At 42.7% G+C, this 16,625-nt stretch overlaps 1 protein-coding gene across 45 annotated transcripts in view; it reads left to right on the top strand.

Moving 5' to 3' along the window:
* RBFOX1 (RNA binding fox-1 homolog 1) overlaps nucleotides 1–16,625 on the top strand; it is a 2,485,711-nt gene that overhangs the window by 2,244,540 nt on the left and 224,546 nt on the right. The gene's annotated exons all lie outside the window — the stretch shown is intronic.

Genomic DNA, 16,625 nt, shown 5'->3' on the forward strand with positions numbered 1-16,625 from the left:
AGCACATAGTCCAGTTTACTTCTCAACATCAATAGGACATTTCAAAAAATGAGTCATGCCATTCCCTAATTTATAATAAATTCTGAAAGGGGGTGGAGATGGCTTCTTTAGCCATGAGCTATGCACATTAGATCAAAAAAGGGAGAGAATCCAGCGATGTCGAACTCAAGCATGATTTGGAATTCTGTCCATTTTCTTGCCCTCGATAGATGTATTTAAAGTAGAAGAGACAGGAAAGGTTAAGACTTTCAGTCTCTTTCCCTTAAGAGTGATGCGTGATTCTCTACTGTCTGGGAGCTCCAGGGTCTGACCCACAGATTGGCTGTCACTAATGCTGGGAAGAGGTGTCACTACTTTAGCAAGCCCTAATTCTGTGCCATTTCCTGCTTCCATGGGTCAAATGTCGGCACCATTCAATGCAGGCGGAAGAAGCTGACAAAAAGGCGTTTGGGACTGGATCTTTCAGAGTACAAATGAGGTAGTAGTAGAATAGTTGGTGAAAACAGTTTAGCACATATTTGACACAACTTAGCTGCTATGCCTGGCATCTCTCCTTCAACATATCCTGCCTGGTAATTATTATTAATAATCGAAGAATATATATAGCATGTTTATAATTTCTTCTTTTTATCCATAGCTCAAAGGGAGAAACGTCGCTTCTCTTTTAAGAGATAAAAAGATATAGACATAGGCTTAGACATATGTCATTATTCTCCTTTAGGATAAAAGGTGGCGAGGGCTTTATAAAATTCCAGTCTAAACATATGGTACTGTCTGGAGGAGGGGATCTTCATAAACAACATAAACTTTCCATTAACAGTAATACCCTCTTGCCCTGTAACACACAATTCTTTATATGTTAACTCATTTGGAAGTCAATTTTTTTTCCACTGTGGCTGAACTGTAAGTCTGGAAACCAGTTATGAAACTTGCAAAGAAAAGATTAAGTTATTCTGATATGAAAATCGTTATTTTAGAATACGATATTTATGCAGTACACAGTGCAAACATACAACATGGGATTTACTGTGAAATGTCTCCTTCCACTTGTCTCCCCAGCAGTTCAGTTCTTCTCCTCAGAGACCCCACTGTAGCTATTTTTAGAGCATTAATCCAGAGACAGTCAATTAATAAACATATTCACAAAAATAGTAGCATGTAATCATATGACATGAAAACCAAGTCCCAGACCATGGCAAAATTGTTTCATTAAGAATAAAAGTCACAGAAAGTATGCTTGTTTTACAGAGTGTATTAGATAATATTATTAGATAAAAATGTTAGGATAGGATGAATTTATGGAAATGTGGGATTTCTCTTATGTATGTATTGCTTTATTAAGAGCAAATGCAATATTAATATCACAGGTTTAGACATCTGAAAAACATACATGGATTTGGCTATGCCTTTCATGGGCTGTGTGATGTTAGCAAGCTCTCCATTCTTCTGAATCTCATATTCCTTTTATTCAAAAAGGAGAAGAATGTCTGTGTCCAAGGGTTGATGCAAAAGATGAATAGCGTAACATAAAAAGGACCTCTGCTAGGTGCAGTGGCTCAAGCCTGTAATCCCAGCATTTTGGGAGGCTGAGGTCGGTGAATTGCTTTAAGTCTAGGAGTTTGAGACCAGCCTGGGCAACATGGTGAAACCCCGTTTCTACTAAAAACACAAAAACTAGCAGGGCATGGTGGCAGGTGCCTGTAATCCCAGCTACTCGGGAGGCTGAGGCATGAGAATTGCTTGAACTCAGAAGGCATAGGTTGCAGTGAGCCAAGATCACACCACTGTACTAGAACCTGGGTGACAGAGCGAGACTTGGTCTCAAAATATATATATATATGTTATATATGCATAATGTATAATATATACATTATGTATTCAAGGTCCTTTATATATATTACACAAATATGTATATATGTTTATATGTGTATATATGTATATATTTATATATATTTATGTATAATATATATAAAATATATATAAAGGACCTTGAATATTTAGTGAAAGCAATTTGCTTATTTTCCTCTTTACCTACCCATATTATGATTTACAGGAGCAGCTCCTCGAACAGTAACATATTTTTGTGCTTTATTTGGCTAAATTTGATGGTTAAAAAAGAGAGAGAAAGAATATGATGGAATCCAAGAGTAGATTCTTCCGATTTACTAGTATTCTCCCTCTGCCTCCCCCACTTCTTGGCTGTGTTCATACATGAATGGAGGGTATAGACATTCATTCTCATCTCCTAATTGCTTTCTTCATAGACAATTCTAGTGATTACAGGGACATTGATTCTAGGGGATACGCCAAGTACCTCAGTACCATCCAGCTCTCAAACTTTTTCCAACCTCCCTGAAGCACCTTTTGAACTCTACCTATTAACTGGCAAGCAATCAAGACATTATTTAAACATCAATATTGTCTTTTCATTAAAAACAGCCGCCCGGCTGGGCATGGTGGCTCACGCCTGTGGTTCCAGCACTTTGGGAGGCGGAGGCGGGCAGATCACGAGGTCAGGAGTTTGAGACCAGTCTGGCCGATATGGTGAAACTCTGTCTGTACTAAAAGTATAAAAATTAGCCAGGCGTGGTGGTACATGCCTGTAGTTCCACCTACTCAGGAGGCTGAGGCAGGAGAATCGCTTGAACACGGGAGGTGAAGGTTGCAGTGAGCTGAGATCGCATCACTGCACTCCAGCCTGGGTGACAGGGCAAGACTCCGTCTCATGAAAAACAAAAACAAAAAACAAACAAACAAAAAACAGCACCCCATCTTTCTCAGCTGTTATGCTACTGAATAAATGGCCTCTTCTCACCTTTTTGTGTTCCCTAGTGCCCTTTAACTTCACTATGAAGGCCATGTATCCATGCCTCTAATGCTTTACAATTAAGGATGGCATCCCCACTTTGGTGATTTAATGAGAATTCGCAGTGCCCCCAGTGACCTGGTGAACAGCCAGTTATTTAGGTTGGTGTAAAAGTAATTGCAGTTTTTGCCTTTTTATTTTTAAAATGGCAAAATTAAATTTGCAGGACTGCAATTACTTTTGCACTATCCTAGTATTAAGGATCCTGGCTCTAAAGTCAGACTGGCTTCATCCCTTATTACTTGTGTAACTCTGGGTAAGTTGCTAATGCTTTCACTTTCCAATTCTTAATTTTTGCCTCTGTGAAATGGGCATAATCGTAGAAATGGACTTCTAGAATGTCTGGTGAGGATTAGATGAGTTGAGTGTAAAGCGTTCACCATGAGGGTTCTAATCATTTAGCACAGTAAGCATTCTTTGTGTGTTGGTTATTACTGTGAATGCCATTTAGTTAGCTGAATCCATTCATACACTTCCTCTCATATATTCTTCCAATATTTATGGAGTGCCTGTGTTGGTCAAAGCACCACTGCGAAGCCGCCATCTTTCCCTGTGATTCTTGAATGACCCAGGATGGTACTCTAGATGGTTCCACACAATCCAGCTGTTGACAACAGAGACAGGTTGTTCACCAAATCAGAGTCTTTGAGAGTTCAGAAGAGTTTAAAAGACACAGATGGGTGCCTCTTTCGTGACCCCGAGCTTCTCTGTAGAGGTTATCTTTCACGTGGAGATCCAGGAGATGTCTCTGTTCCTTTCTTTTACTTTCTGTTGACTTATAGCAACTTGGGAAGGAGATTACTCAAGACCAAAAGGGAGGAATGTGTAGTTCTGTTTTCAACACTCCTTCAAAGGGAGGATTGTGCAGCTACTGATTAATAGATTTGAAGGATGGGCTTTTTTTTTTTTGAGATGGAGTCTCACTCTGTTGCCCAGGCCAGAGTGCAGTGGTACAAGCTCGGCTCACTGCAACTTCCACCTCCCGGGTTCAAGCGATTATCCTGCCTCAGCCTCCTGAGTAGCTGGGACTATAGGCACGTGCCACCACACCCGGCTAATTTTTTGTATCTTTAGTAGAGATGGGGTTTCACCATGTTAGGCAGGATAGTCTCGATCTCCTGACCTTGTGATCTACCTGCCTTGGCCTCCCAAAGTGCTGGGATTACAGGCGTGAGCCACCACAACCAGCTAGGATGGGCGTTCTTGTAGAGAGAGATAGCTAAGATCATGTTTCTGGCATCTGAGCTCTTGGTTATAACCCCGGGTTTGCTGCTTGCCATGTGAGTGGCCTTGGACATGTTATTGAACCTATCTGGGCCTCAGTTTCCCCACATGAGAATTCCATTGTGTTAAAGTATTAGGGTAGCTAACAGAGCACCTGAAAGTTATTAATTTGAATATATGTTGATAACAGATTATGAAGTTGTGAGGTAGCATTTATTTGGTGCTTACTATGTCCCAGGAACTGGGGTAGGAAGTTCACACTACGTCTGGCAGTGTAGTAACCTGCCGAAGAGCCACTAGAGTGAGAAATTATTTTATTTTATTTTATTTTATTTTTTTATTTTTGAGACAGGGTCTCACTCTGTCACCCAGGCTGGAGTGCAGTTTGATCATGGCTCACTGCAGCCTCAGCCTCCTGAGCCCAAGTGATCCTCCCACCTCAGCATCCTGAGCAGCGTGGACTACCAGCATGCATTACCACACCCGGCTAATTTTTGTAGTTTTTGTAGAGACTAGAGATGTTGTTTTGCCATGTTACCCAGATTGGTCTTGAACTCCTGGGTTCAAATGATCCTCCCACCTAGGCCTCCCAAAGTGCTGAGATTATAGGCATGAGCCATACCTACTGGCCTAGTCAGAATATTTGTTTGAATTTTCATCCTCACAATTACAAGCTGTGGCCTTAATCCATTTCCTTAATGCTTTCTTTACTTCAGATCCTCCATCTGGAATATGTGAAGATTCAGTGAGATGATATCTATATAACATGCTCTGAAAAATGCCTGACACATAAAGATCGCTTAATAAATGTTGGTTATTCTTACTGTATTAAACATCCCAATTATTAGATGATGTAACTTGCCCAGGTTCACACAACTCAGAAGATACAGGAGGCAAACTTGGGTTGGTTTTGTCAACTCTTGTGCAGAAGTAGGGGACTAAATGAGCAACATTCTGAAAATGAAGTCTTCGGTATCTCCAAGGGATAAGGATGCCTGGAAATTTCACCTTTGGGGCACATTCTATAAACTGTTCAAAATTAAATCCCTCACTTCATTTCCCCAGAAAGACCCCTCTGAAGCATTGCTCTGTATCCTTGCAAATCTGTACCACAAGACAAGGGGATGTCAGTAGGATTTGGTCTCCCCACAAAATCCCTGCAAAGATGTATGAGGCTGCATATAAATTGCATTGAATAGGCTAGCATTGCTTTTATGCCAAATATCGGCAAAAAGTATGAAATGGAGATTACATTTTCAATTCTGGTTTTTCCCACCAGAGCTTTACTGAGCTGCCCTCACCCTCACCCATGCATCACAGTGGAATTGCATTGGTGTGGAGTCCTAGGCTCTCCTTTCCTTGCTGGGAAGTGTATCCAGCACTTGCTGTCAGGCTGGAACTGTGGGTAACATGTTCCTTAACAGCAAGTTCCTTTATCTTCCTTCCCCCATATCTTTGTCCTTTTTTTTCTCACTACTTTTTGTTCTTAAGATCTATCACACATGAGAATCACAAAACCAACCACACACACAAAAAAAATGGCATTCTTGTGGATGCTAAAATTGGTATATCTGTTTCTTGGGTTGTTCAGGGCAGAAATAAGACATTGATGCAAATATGGTTCATCCACCAGCAATGAGAAACATGCTTATTACTTCTTCCTGAAATACATATATTCATATCATCTATTTCAGTTTCTAGCCCCACACAGCCCTAAATCATTGTCAGGACCTGGGCTCTGGTTTGGGTCTATGAAAAGAGGGTTTACCGTGGGGGTGGTCGTGCATCTGGTTTTACATCAGCATTAACTCCGATATTTCAACAGCCCCTTCCTGCCCACATTCCTTGCCTCTCCCTCCTGCCCCCTGAATGTGAATGCCTGGCTGACTCCCCAAAGAGAAAATGTACTAAGCGAACTTGACAGATTCCGGCTGGCTCCATATGGCAAGGCCTGAGTTACATGTTCCTGGGACCCCCAAGCTGCTCTCACCTTATTAGAATGGCAGTAACTACATGCAAGTCAATTTCACTGCATTGGTTTTAATTCCTTGGGCCCTGGGGACTAGCCTCAGACTTCAAGGTGGCATTGGATGCAACATCATCCACTGCAAATATGACCTTTCCCTTCGCTTCCCACAACCACACAGCTGGGAGGAAGGTAGGTGGAAAATAGACCCCGAGCCTAGGAAAATCTTCGAAAAAAGCAGAGATAACATCAGAGGGCTTTCCTAGGGCTGGCAGCAGAGTCTAACAAAGACATCTCAAAGCATCTCGTTGTTTATTGCTTGATCTGAACCTTTGCACTCCCACACATAATTGAGACTTTGACTTTGATTCATAAGTATATAATTTGAACTCCTTCTCTCTACAGTGTTTTAAAGCCATGGAGAAAATTAACTCCAAATCGAATAAGTGCATTGCAAATGGATAAGCACTTGAAACCCGGTGATTAATGAGTGCAGTTGAATCCCATATGTTTTTAAATAATCAGAATTTGTTAGAATTCATCTGTAAAGGAACATTTTTTGATCACTTTTCACTTTACCCAGGATATACAGAAAATGTTGCCACCTTCGTGTAACGTAGTCTTCCATATTCTGACAGAACTATCATCACGTAGAATGAAGAGAACACAAAGAGGCCAGAGAGTCACCTTGTTCAGATAGCTAAAAGGGATAGCAAGAGGAAGATAGACTCTACTCCAGGTGGCCCAAGGGAAAAAATACATCTAAAGGGAAAGATTTTTTAAGGGAGTGAGGAGTGGGCGGAGAGTTAGAGAAACAGTGTAGCAATCTGAGCTGCTGAAGGGAAAGTGCTTTAGTGTTCACAGTAGGGGCTGCAGTTTGCAGAGGCTGGAGAGGGGGAGTCCCTGGTACCATGTCTGAAGTTTCTTCTAACCCTGAGGTCCTTAATGCTGGGCATTGGCACACCTCACAGTGATATGATTTCGGACACAAACACCATTAAAAATGATTCAACTTATTTCAGAAGCCACTTTTGCCAGCTTTTCACTAAATGCAACAAAAACCTCAACCTCTGAAGATGAAAAATTCAATCCATTTGCTTTCCTTTTAGCTTAAAGTAACCCAAAACTGACTCTGGTTATTGCCAGATTTGTGTGCTACTTGCTAAATAAATGGATCCAGTCTAGATGCCAACAATACCCTAAGGATATAGAAAACCTCCTTTGCTTGAGTCCCTATCTTTGTAATAAGTGCCTTGAAATAGCTCTGTTGCATCTTGAACTGGGCTGATCTGTTAATTTGGTGAGTAAAGGGGAGAGTACCATTATTTCCTTGGTTCCTGTGTGGACCAAACACGGTATTAGCCTCTCTGCAGATGCAATCTCACTTAGACCTACTAGCCACTGTGAGAGAGTAGCAGAGTTTATCTCTAATCCACAAACAGGAAAGTGGAGGCATAGGCATAGGCAGGAATGCACTCAGGTGGTGGTCGGAAGTGGATCAAAACCCAGATTTTTTTTTTTTTTTTTTAAATTTTAGAGACAGGGTCTCGGTCTGTTGCCCAGGCTGGAGCACAGTGGTGTGATCTCGGCTCACTACAACTTCTGCCTCCCAAGTTGAAGCAACTCTCCTGCCTCAGCCTCCCGAGTCACTGGGATTACAGGCACACCCCACCACACTGGCTAATTTATTGTATTGCATTGTTTTGTAGAGATGGGGTCTCACTTTGTTGCCCAGGCTAGTTTTGAACTCCTGGGCTCAATCTATCCTCTGGCTTGGCCTCCCAAAGTGCTGGGATTACAGGTATGAGCCATGGTGCCTGGCCCAAACCCAGATATTTTACTCTACAATGCTTGCCCTTTTCTCAGCCCTTCCTTGCTTGCAGGACACTTGAAGTCCCTTGAGCTGCTGTCTATGGGAAAGGTCTCGGGAGCCTGCCTTTTTTTGGGTGAAGGTAGCTGGTTGGGCCTGGGGTTGAAGCATGAAACAGTCCTGTGCATCTGACCACAGCTCAGAGATGGAAGGATGCAGCTTCTTCTGTTTTTGTTCTACTTGCGGTCTAGCCCATGTAGGTGATTGCAGCTGGAATTTCTCTAGTGTGATAATGGCATCAGCTCCACATTCTCCCCAGCATGTCAAATTTGTAACAAAGCTAGATGTGAAGAGTCTTCCCCAGAACATCCCTCAATAATTTGCTTTACTAATAGACATTTTCAGCTTAAATGTGAGGTTTTTATCTGAGATTTCCCCCTTCCCAATTTGTGTCAGCAACCGTTACTACATTGCTAGGAAAATGCAAATGTTGGGGCTTGGTCAGAAGTGAGGCCGACATGTAAGTGCCAGTTTCAGCCTGATGTTCCCCCCTGATGTCCCTGTGTCGACTCAATAAACACCTGCCTTTCTTCTGAACAGTCTATGTGAACTATTGATTATCATGTTCTTAAGGAAGGCTGAATATCTTATGTCTTTCTTGTTAAGGCTGTGTGCCTTGGGACAGCTACACGTACTCTCTAAGTTTCAGTTTCCTGACTTTTGGGTGAGGGGAAGTTCATCTTGTTCTGCCTGCAGCACTGGGCCTTTGGAAGCAACTTAGGGTTTTGGCTACAGCCAGGACAGATCTGACATCTAGTCCTTCTTCTGTGTTTTCTGTCAACCCCAGTTTCCCTGTCTTTCAACCTGAGCTAGTAGTGCTATCCTTTTACTGTTTCGAGGGTTAGGAGAGATAACGCCTAATATAAAGTAGCTGCTCAGAACATTTCTCATTTCCACAAATGAGAAAGTGAATGCAATAGACCTTTGATAAAAATAAACAGGATCCAATGATTAGTTCTTTGTTCTAATTGTCAGCAGCTCTGTTTAAAAAAATATGTACGCTATTTACTTTGGGAGAGCTGCAAGCCCTGTTTCCATCACCTCCTTGTTTCAAGCGTGGATTCATTTTCGGCTGCGGATTCCCTCTTGCCTGAAGGCCTTGGTGCCGCGTGAGCAAGTTCAGTGCTGAGAGCTGTGTGTGCAGCTGGAAGCGCAGGCCACTTTCTGCTGCTGAGAAATCCTCTTCCCTCCGAGGGCACAGGCTTGACTGCGAGGAGAGGTGGGAAGCCATTTGTGAGAAGTCATAATTAATGATCTGCCGGGCATTGGCACTTATCGAGGAAGCAGAAAACCGCTGGGAATTGAAACAGCCTCTTGGATAAAAGTTGTCCTCCTGGGGCTGCTTCTCTCTGAGGGGAAGTGGGGGACCTGGGAGGGAGGAGCAGGGACCTCTGTAGTCCGAATTACTCAATGGTACTGTCTTTTCCACAGCTTGTAGGGCTGCTACCCGCCATGCGTGATATCAAAGTAATATGGACAAAGAACACTGGCTCTTGAGAGAAAACATCCTGGGCTTGAATTTTTTTTTTTTTTTTTTTTTTTTTTTTTGAGATGGAGTCTGGCTCTGTCACCCAGGCTGGAGAGCAGTGGCACGATCTCAGCTCACTGCAACCACCACCTTCCAGGTTCAAGCGGTTCTTTCGTCTCAGCCTCCCAAGTAGCTGGGATTATAGGCGCTTGCCACCACGCCCGGCTAATTTTTGTATTTCTAGTAGAGTCGGGGTTTCACCATGTTGGTCAGGCTGGTCTCAAACTCCTGACCTCAGGTGATTCGCCTGCCTCGGCCTCCCAAAGTGCTGGGATTACAGGCATGAGCCACCACGCCCAGCCCCCGGGCTTGAATTCTAGCTCTTCCTATTGCTCCTTACATCTGGACAGTTGCCCTCCATCTCTCACCCTTAGTGTTGTCCATTTGCTCAATGAGGATGATGCCGTATACTCCACAAGGCTGTCTGGATTAGAAACTGAGTAGCACAAATGGAACAGAGTAAAGGCTGAGAAGTACTTGGGATAAAATATACAGCAAGAAACACACAGCCCCCATCTTCAGGGTGCTTACAGCTTTGTGGATAATAGAAATCACATTATCTATATAAAGTGTAAACTTGTGGATATTTCTGTAGATATTGTTGCACAATTTAGGCACGTATTTCAGGTAATATTAGGTATAAATTGCTGCTAAATTATTCAGATACTTTTCATAATATAAATTGTTCTTCTTTGGTGGAATATTGAGACGCCTCTGTAGTGCACATTACTCTCTTTTGGTGAGTTAGCAAGAATCTGTCATACATTAATTTGATCTTACTTGCTGCTAGGCTGATTTGAAAGTTAACTTACCCTTCAGATGACTAAAGGCTATTAAATCCCTGAAGGAATCTTGCAGATAACAACAGCAAATAACAATATCTTCTATTGAAAACATATTTGGTGTTCCTTGTACCAACCTTATAAGAGTACTTTGAGTATGACAGGAACTACAGATACTCCTTGACTTAGGATGGGATCATACTGCAATAAACCCATCATAGGCAGAAAACATAATAAGCCGAAAATGCACTTAATACCCCTCACCTACTCAACACCATAGCTCAGCCTAGCCTACCTTAAAAGTCCTCAGAACACTTATATTAGTCTACAGTTGGGCCAAACCATCTAACACAAAGCCTATCTTATAATGAAGTGTTGAATATCTCATGTGATAATTGCATGCATTACCGAAAGTGAAAAACAGAATGGTTATTATGAGAACATGAGATACGGTTTATCCTGAATGGTTTCACTTTCATACCATTGTAAAGTCGAAAAGTCTTGAGTCGGGGCGGTCTGTATTGCCTACAAATCAAGCCATGCAGTGTCCACACATAGCAATGGCTAGTGATGGTTATCATAGCAACAAGTCCTCCTGCTCTGTAGTAATAACAATAATATTGTGTAGCATCTATCCCATTGTGTGGCATGAAGGTTACACAATCTAATATATGCAGAATGCTGGGCACAGTGCCTGGTGCATTGCGTTGTAAGAGCTCAAACAGTATTAGCTACAATCATCCTCGTGAATTCCATCTTCACAGTAAGTCTGTGAAGTGCTTCAGGGAGGGGTTACAGTCCCACCTTGCGGGTGAGGAAAATGAGGCTCCAAGAGGCTTGTTCAGTACACACAGCTGATAGAGACTGCTGCATCAGGGCCAGCAGTAGCGTTATTCCTGAATTTCTCCTTGTACCTTTTCAGCCCCTCCTTCCATTTCCCCCCTGTTGTTGTTGTTGTTGTTGTTGTTGTTCTTCTTCTTCTTCTTTTTCTTAAATCAAGAGTTTGCATGCATCTTCCCTTTGATTGCCTGGGATTTTTTTTCTTCGGAAAGCAGTCAGGAAGATACTGCCTAGCCCCAGGTACACGAATTCTGGATCTGCTTTCCAAGAGAACCCAGGAGGAAGAAGATGCTATGACAGGCACTTCTTATCAGGCAGAGGCTCCCCTGCTTGCAGTTAGAATCCACAATGATGAAGGAATTTTCCTTCCTGGGCGTATTTGCTTATGTTCTTGGATGTGCTGGTAAGCCCCTGCCTACCCACCTCTATGTAAATGAGTCCTCCCACAAGCTCGGGATGTTCTGTCCCCAAATCCTGAACACCATGTACAGGAGATGGGCTTGGATGTTGCAGAAACAAAGACTGAGAGGGGGGCAGCTTTTGGCTGCAGTTAACTCCCTTTTTGACTTTATCCTGGGTTGGAAAAGACCTTCACCTGGCTAGGAGATCTGAAAATGTGCCTATCACTGTCAGTTGATTTTCCCAGGTCATGAACCTGGACCCCTCAGCCTGGAACACCGTGGGAGGAGAGGGAAACCTCCCTCGTCACTAAAAGGTGCTACCCTTTTATTCACCTTCCTCAAGTTAGAAGAACTGTTTCTCCACCTGTACCACGGCTGTGCTGGAACTGGGATGGCAGAGCAGGGCAGAATATGTATTAACCACCTACTATGTGACTGTGGGAATAGACTTGTCAAACCAGTTTGGGTCCCTCCTGGACGCGGTGAGAGACCTAACGTAAACCTTTGCAATACTTGGGTTATTGACTAAAAGTGTTGGCTTCAGAATCTGGCAGACCTGATGTTGTATCCCAGATCAGACGTACTGAACCCGTGAATTGGGGCAAGTTATTTATCTTTTCTAGATTCATTTCCCTCACCTGTGAAAGGTGGTAATAATGTGTGTCATGTGAAAATATAAGGATATTAGATGAGCAGTTTGTGGTGTCCTGGACCTAAAAAGCACTTAGTGCATGGTGGACTTTGTATATCTTTAATATCCAGACCGTTCCTACGATGCCACCCTTGTCATCTACAGACATACTGCCTGAGGGTGGAGGTTTGGATTGAGGATGCAGGAAGGACAGTGTTCTTATTGGGATGGCTGATAATAGAATATTTGTTTATTTATCTTACAGGTTGGGAAATATTGGTGTTTTAAAAGTGGGTTTTCCAGAGTTGGGTATAAGTTCAACTACCCAAGGCAACAGGGTTACTGGGGTCATATGGCTTTGCATCCAGAGTTAAAAGCCAGGCCTGGGAATAATTAAAATACTTTTCATCCTGGGAAATTCTGCTTTAACTGGTTTATAGCAGAGGCTGTGCATCAGGTGTTTTCAAAATTAAGTGATGGTTTTACATACAATCTAATTCATCCGCTTAAGTGTGCAGTTTGAATTTTGGTGATCATATACAATCTCACAATCTCTACTACAGTTCCTTGACCTTAGAAAGTTTCCTTATGCTTTATTTTCAGTCTATTCTGCCCCCCATTCCCTAACCCCTGGCAAGTATTAATCAGTGTTCTGTCCCTGGTGCTTTGAATTTCATTTAAATGGAATCATACTGTGCAAAGTCTTGTGTTTCAGTCCTTTTGTGGAGCATAAAGTTTTTGAGATTCAACCATAATTGTTGTACACATTAACATTTTGTCCTTTTTCGTTACTGAGTGGCATGCCATGGTAGGAATATACCAAGATGTGTTTATCCATTCAACAGACCAATTCATGGACATTTGTTTCTAGTTTTTGGCTATTACAAATGCTGTGGAATTTGAGTACATGTCTTTATGTGGACACATGTCTTCATTTTTGGGAGATAAATCCTTCAAAGTAGAAATGCTGGGTGACATGGTAAGTTCAGATTTAACATTCTAGGATACCATTACTGTTGTTATCCAAAGTGGCTGTGCCATTTTGCTTTTTCACTGGCAATGTGGCATTGGGTATTTTTTTTTTTTTTTTTTTTTTTTTTTAAGATAGAGTCTCAGTCTGTCACCCAGGCTGGAGTGCACTGGCATGATCCCATCTCACTGCAACTTTCGCCTCCTGAGTTCAAGCAATTCTCCCACCTCAGCCTCATGAGTATCTGGGACTACGGTTGCACGCCACCATAGCTGGCTAACTTTTTGTATTTTTAGTAGAGACAAGGTTTTGCCATGTTGGTCAGGCTGGTCTCAAACTCCTGGCCTCAGGTGATCCACTCGCTTTGGCCTCCCAAAGTTCTGGGATGACAGGCATAAGCCACAGTGCCTGGCTGGCATTGGGTATATTTTTTAACAGCTCCCAGATGTTCATATTGTTATGTATCCAACTAGCATGGATATCCTCTGGGCTCTGTTTTTTCTGATTTAATGGCCACCTTTGGGCTATCAGATGAATAAGGATATTGTCAGTATCAGGAAAGTAAAGAAGATATTTTTCCCAACCTATATGCTCCAAGTTGTTCAACTATTGAGGAGTGAGACACTGTCTGGGTTTTCATAACTCAGTTGCGTTTTTATGTTTTGCTCATCAAAATTTGTATGCAGGCTTACGTTCTCCAACATTAATCCACCTTTTTTTTTTTTTTAAACAACAGAGGATTTGACTTAGATATGTAAAGAGAAGGCTTATTCCCTCATGTAGGAAAGTGTTTCCACCTGCTGTAGACACATTAGTTAATAATCAAGGGACAGGTATGTTTGCTGACCTACCTGTGATTTTGTTTTACAACTGTAATGACTAGTTCTTTTTATGCATGCACACACAGGTGCACACTTGCGTGTTGCTTTTCCCTCATGTTTCCAGGCAGACCACGCAGTGATTATTTAATGCTTTGCCTTGCTATGCACTGTTGCTTATACATTTCTGGAAGACATTTTACCATCCTCTGCAGTTTACTTTGTACTTTTATTTTCTCCTTGTTGAATTACAAATAGATTAACATGCTCAATAGGTTTTCCTTGAAACCAGCTGGAAGCTTCAACCTCCCACATGTGCTTTTTTTAGTTTGCAACATGGCAGGGAATGAGGTGAATGAACTGAGGATGTGGCCTTTGTCTTGGGCTGAAGCAGTTCTCAACCCCCAAATGGCATGTCCCCAGTCCCCCAGGCAAGAGCCTGCACCTCAAGATTATAAAGAGACATTTGAAATAGAAGACTGTTCTGTCTAAACATGTGCCTAACTTAACATCTATTTTGTTATTATGTGAAACACATCCGTATATGATGTATATGTGTCCATAATGTATGTACATATATATATTTCCCAATTCTCTCATGTCTGAGTATTAAATCCTTTGACTATCCTCTATGGCTCCCCAAGTCCATTTGGCATTTGGTTATCAGCTTATACTTAATAGCAAGTGTCAGTCTGTAGGCCCACCACCTATTTTTGTAAATAAAGTTTTATTGGCACATAGCCACACCCATTTTTTTACATATTGTTCATGATTGCTGTTTTGCTACAACTGTGAAGCTGAGTTGTGGCAACAGAAATTCATGCCCCACAGAGATGAAAGTGTTTCCTATCTGGTTCTTTACAGAAAAAAGTAAGTTCTGATCCTTCTTCTATGCTACAACTTGGTGTGTTTGCAATTTCACTGTACTGTCTGTGGGTATTTGTGTGTTTGTGTCGTGTGTGTGTGTGTGTGTGTGAGATGGAGTCTTGTTTTGTTGCCCAGGCTGGAGTGCAGTGGTGCAATCTCAGCTCACTGCAACCTCTGACTCCTGGGTTCAAGTGATTCTCCTGCCTCAGCCTCCTGAGTAGCTGGGACTACAGGCACCTGCCACCACGCCTGGCTCATTTTTGTATTTTTGGTAGAGATGCGGTTTCACTGTGTTGGTCAGGCTGGTCTCGACCTCGTGACCTCATGTGATCCATGCTCTTGCCTCGGCCTTCCAAAGTGCTGGGATTATAGGCATGAGCCACAGTACCCGGCCTTGTGTCTTTTCTATGTGGACAGTTAGATTTGTCCAATTAATCTTAACTTGGGTCAGTCACTTAACTTCTCTGGGTTTTATGTCTACATCCATAACTTGGGCACAATAACAGCATCTTCCCCGTAGAGTGGCTTGAGGATTCAGGGGAAAGCAAGCAAAGCACTTGGCATTCACAGTGTCCAGTTGACATGACGAGCTCGGTTTTTAATGGCACCCAGGCCTGATAGAAGGCATCTCTTATGATCTGGGTGGCATCTCCTGCCATTTTGGAGCAGATGCTAAGAAACAAATCATTAAGCTGAGGCCTAGGGCACAAGCCATGCAATAGTCAGAGTTCCAACATTGCCTGCCTCTTCAGCTTCCATCACCTCCTGTTTATGTTCAACCTCCTTGCCACTCTGCAATTAGTTCAAATACACTTCTCACTTCAAGGAATTTGTTTTCGTCTTTTTGAGATGGAGTCTTGCTCTGTCACCCAGCCTGGAGTGCAGTGGCACAATCTCCGCTCACTGCAACCTCTGCCTCCCGGGTTCAAGCAATTCTTGTGTTTCAGCCTCCCGAGTAGCTGGGATGACAGGTACCTGCCACCACGCCTGGCTAATTTTTGTTATTTTAGTAGAGATGACATTTTGCTGTGTTGGGTAAGCTGATCTCGAACTCCTGACCTCAGGTGATTCGCCTGCCTCAGCCTCCAAAAGTGCTGGGATTACAGGTGTGAGCCACTACGCTGTGCCTACTTCAAGGCATTGGAACTTGCAGTTCCCACTGCCTCACCTGGTTTCCTCCAAGATATCCACATAGTGTACTCCTTCCTCAACTACTTTATCTCAAATAGCAGCCCCATCAGTGTCTTGCTCCATGCTGTCATCCTCATCACGTGAATGGGTCATTGTATTTCATATCAATGTGTTTATGTGTCAGTGTCCTGTCTCCCGTACTGAAAGGCACTCCCCATGCAGTTGAGAAATTCCTCTTGTTATATCCCCAGCACAGTGAACTTCACCTGCGTGAAATAGGGGAGCACTAAATATTAGTTGAGTAAGTGTATGAATGGATAAACTTTCCTTAGAGTGGGAATGTCTTCCCATGCTCCAGAATTCTCACCTGCCATCTCTCTTCCCATGCACGAAGATAAGCTGTAGACTGTCCACTGCCACACCTGTTCACATACATATAGAAACATGCACTGACACCAAGCACCACACACACAGACACTTTCACACACACACATGCACACTCAGACCTCTCCACGCAGACACATTCTCCAGAGCAGTCCGGATGCAGCTTGTAAAAGTGCCTCCTCATTCAGCACTTGGACAACCTAACAGCCTCTTCAGTAAGATCCTGATAGCTTTATTGGAGAGGTCCTGGGTAAAAAAGAAGCTGTAGCTTAATGAAGGCCATTTAACAGTCAATCTCAATTCCAAGGAAAAGCAAATCTTTATTACCAGTATCTGATAATTTCTGC

The sequence above is a fragment of the Macaca mulatta genome, chromosome 20 (assembly GCF_049350105.2).
Source record: "Macaca mulatta isolate MMU2019108-1 chromosome 20, T2T-MMU8v2.0, whole genome shotgun sequence".
In the NCBI taxonomy this organism is placed as follows: Eukaryota; Metazoa; Chordata; class Mammalia; order Primates; family Cercopithecidae; genus Macaca; species Macaca mulatta.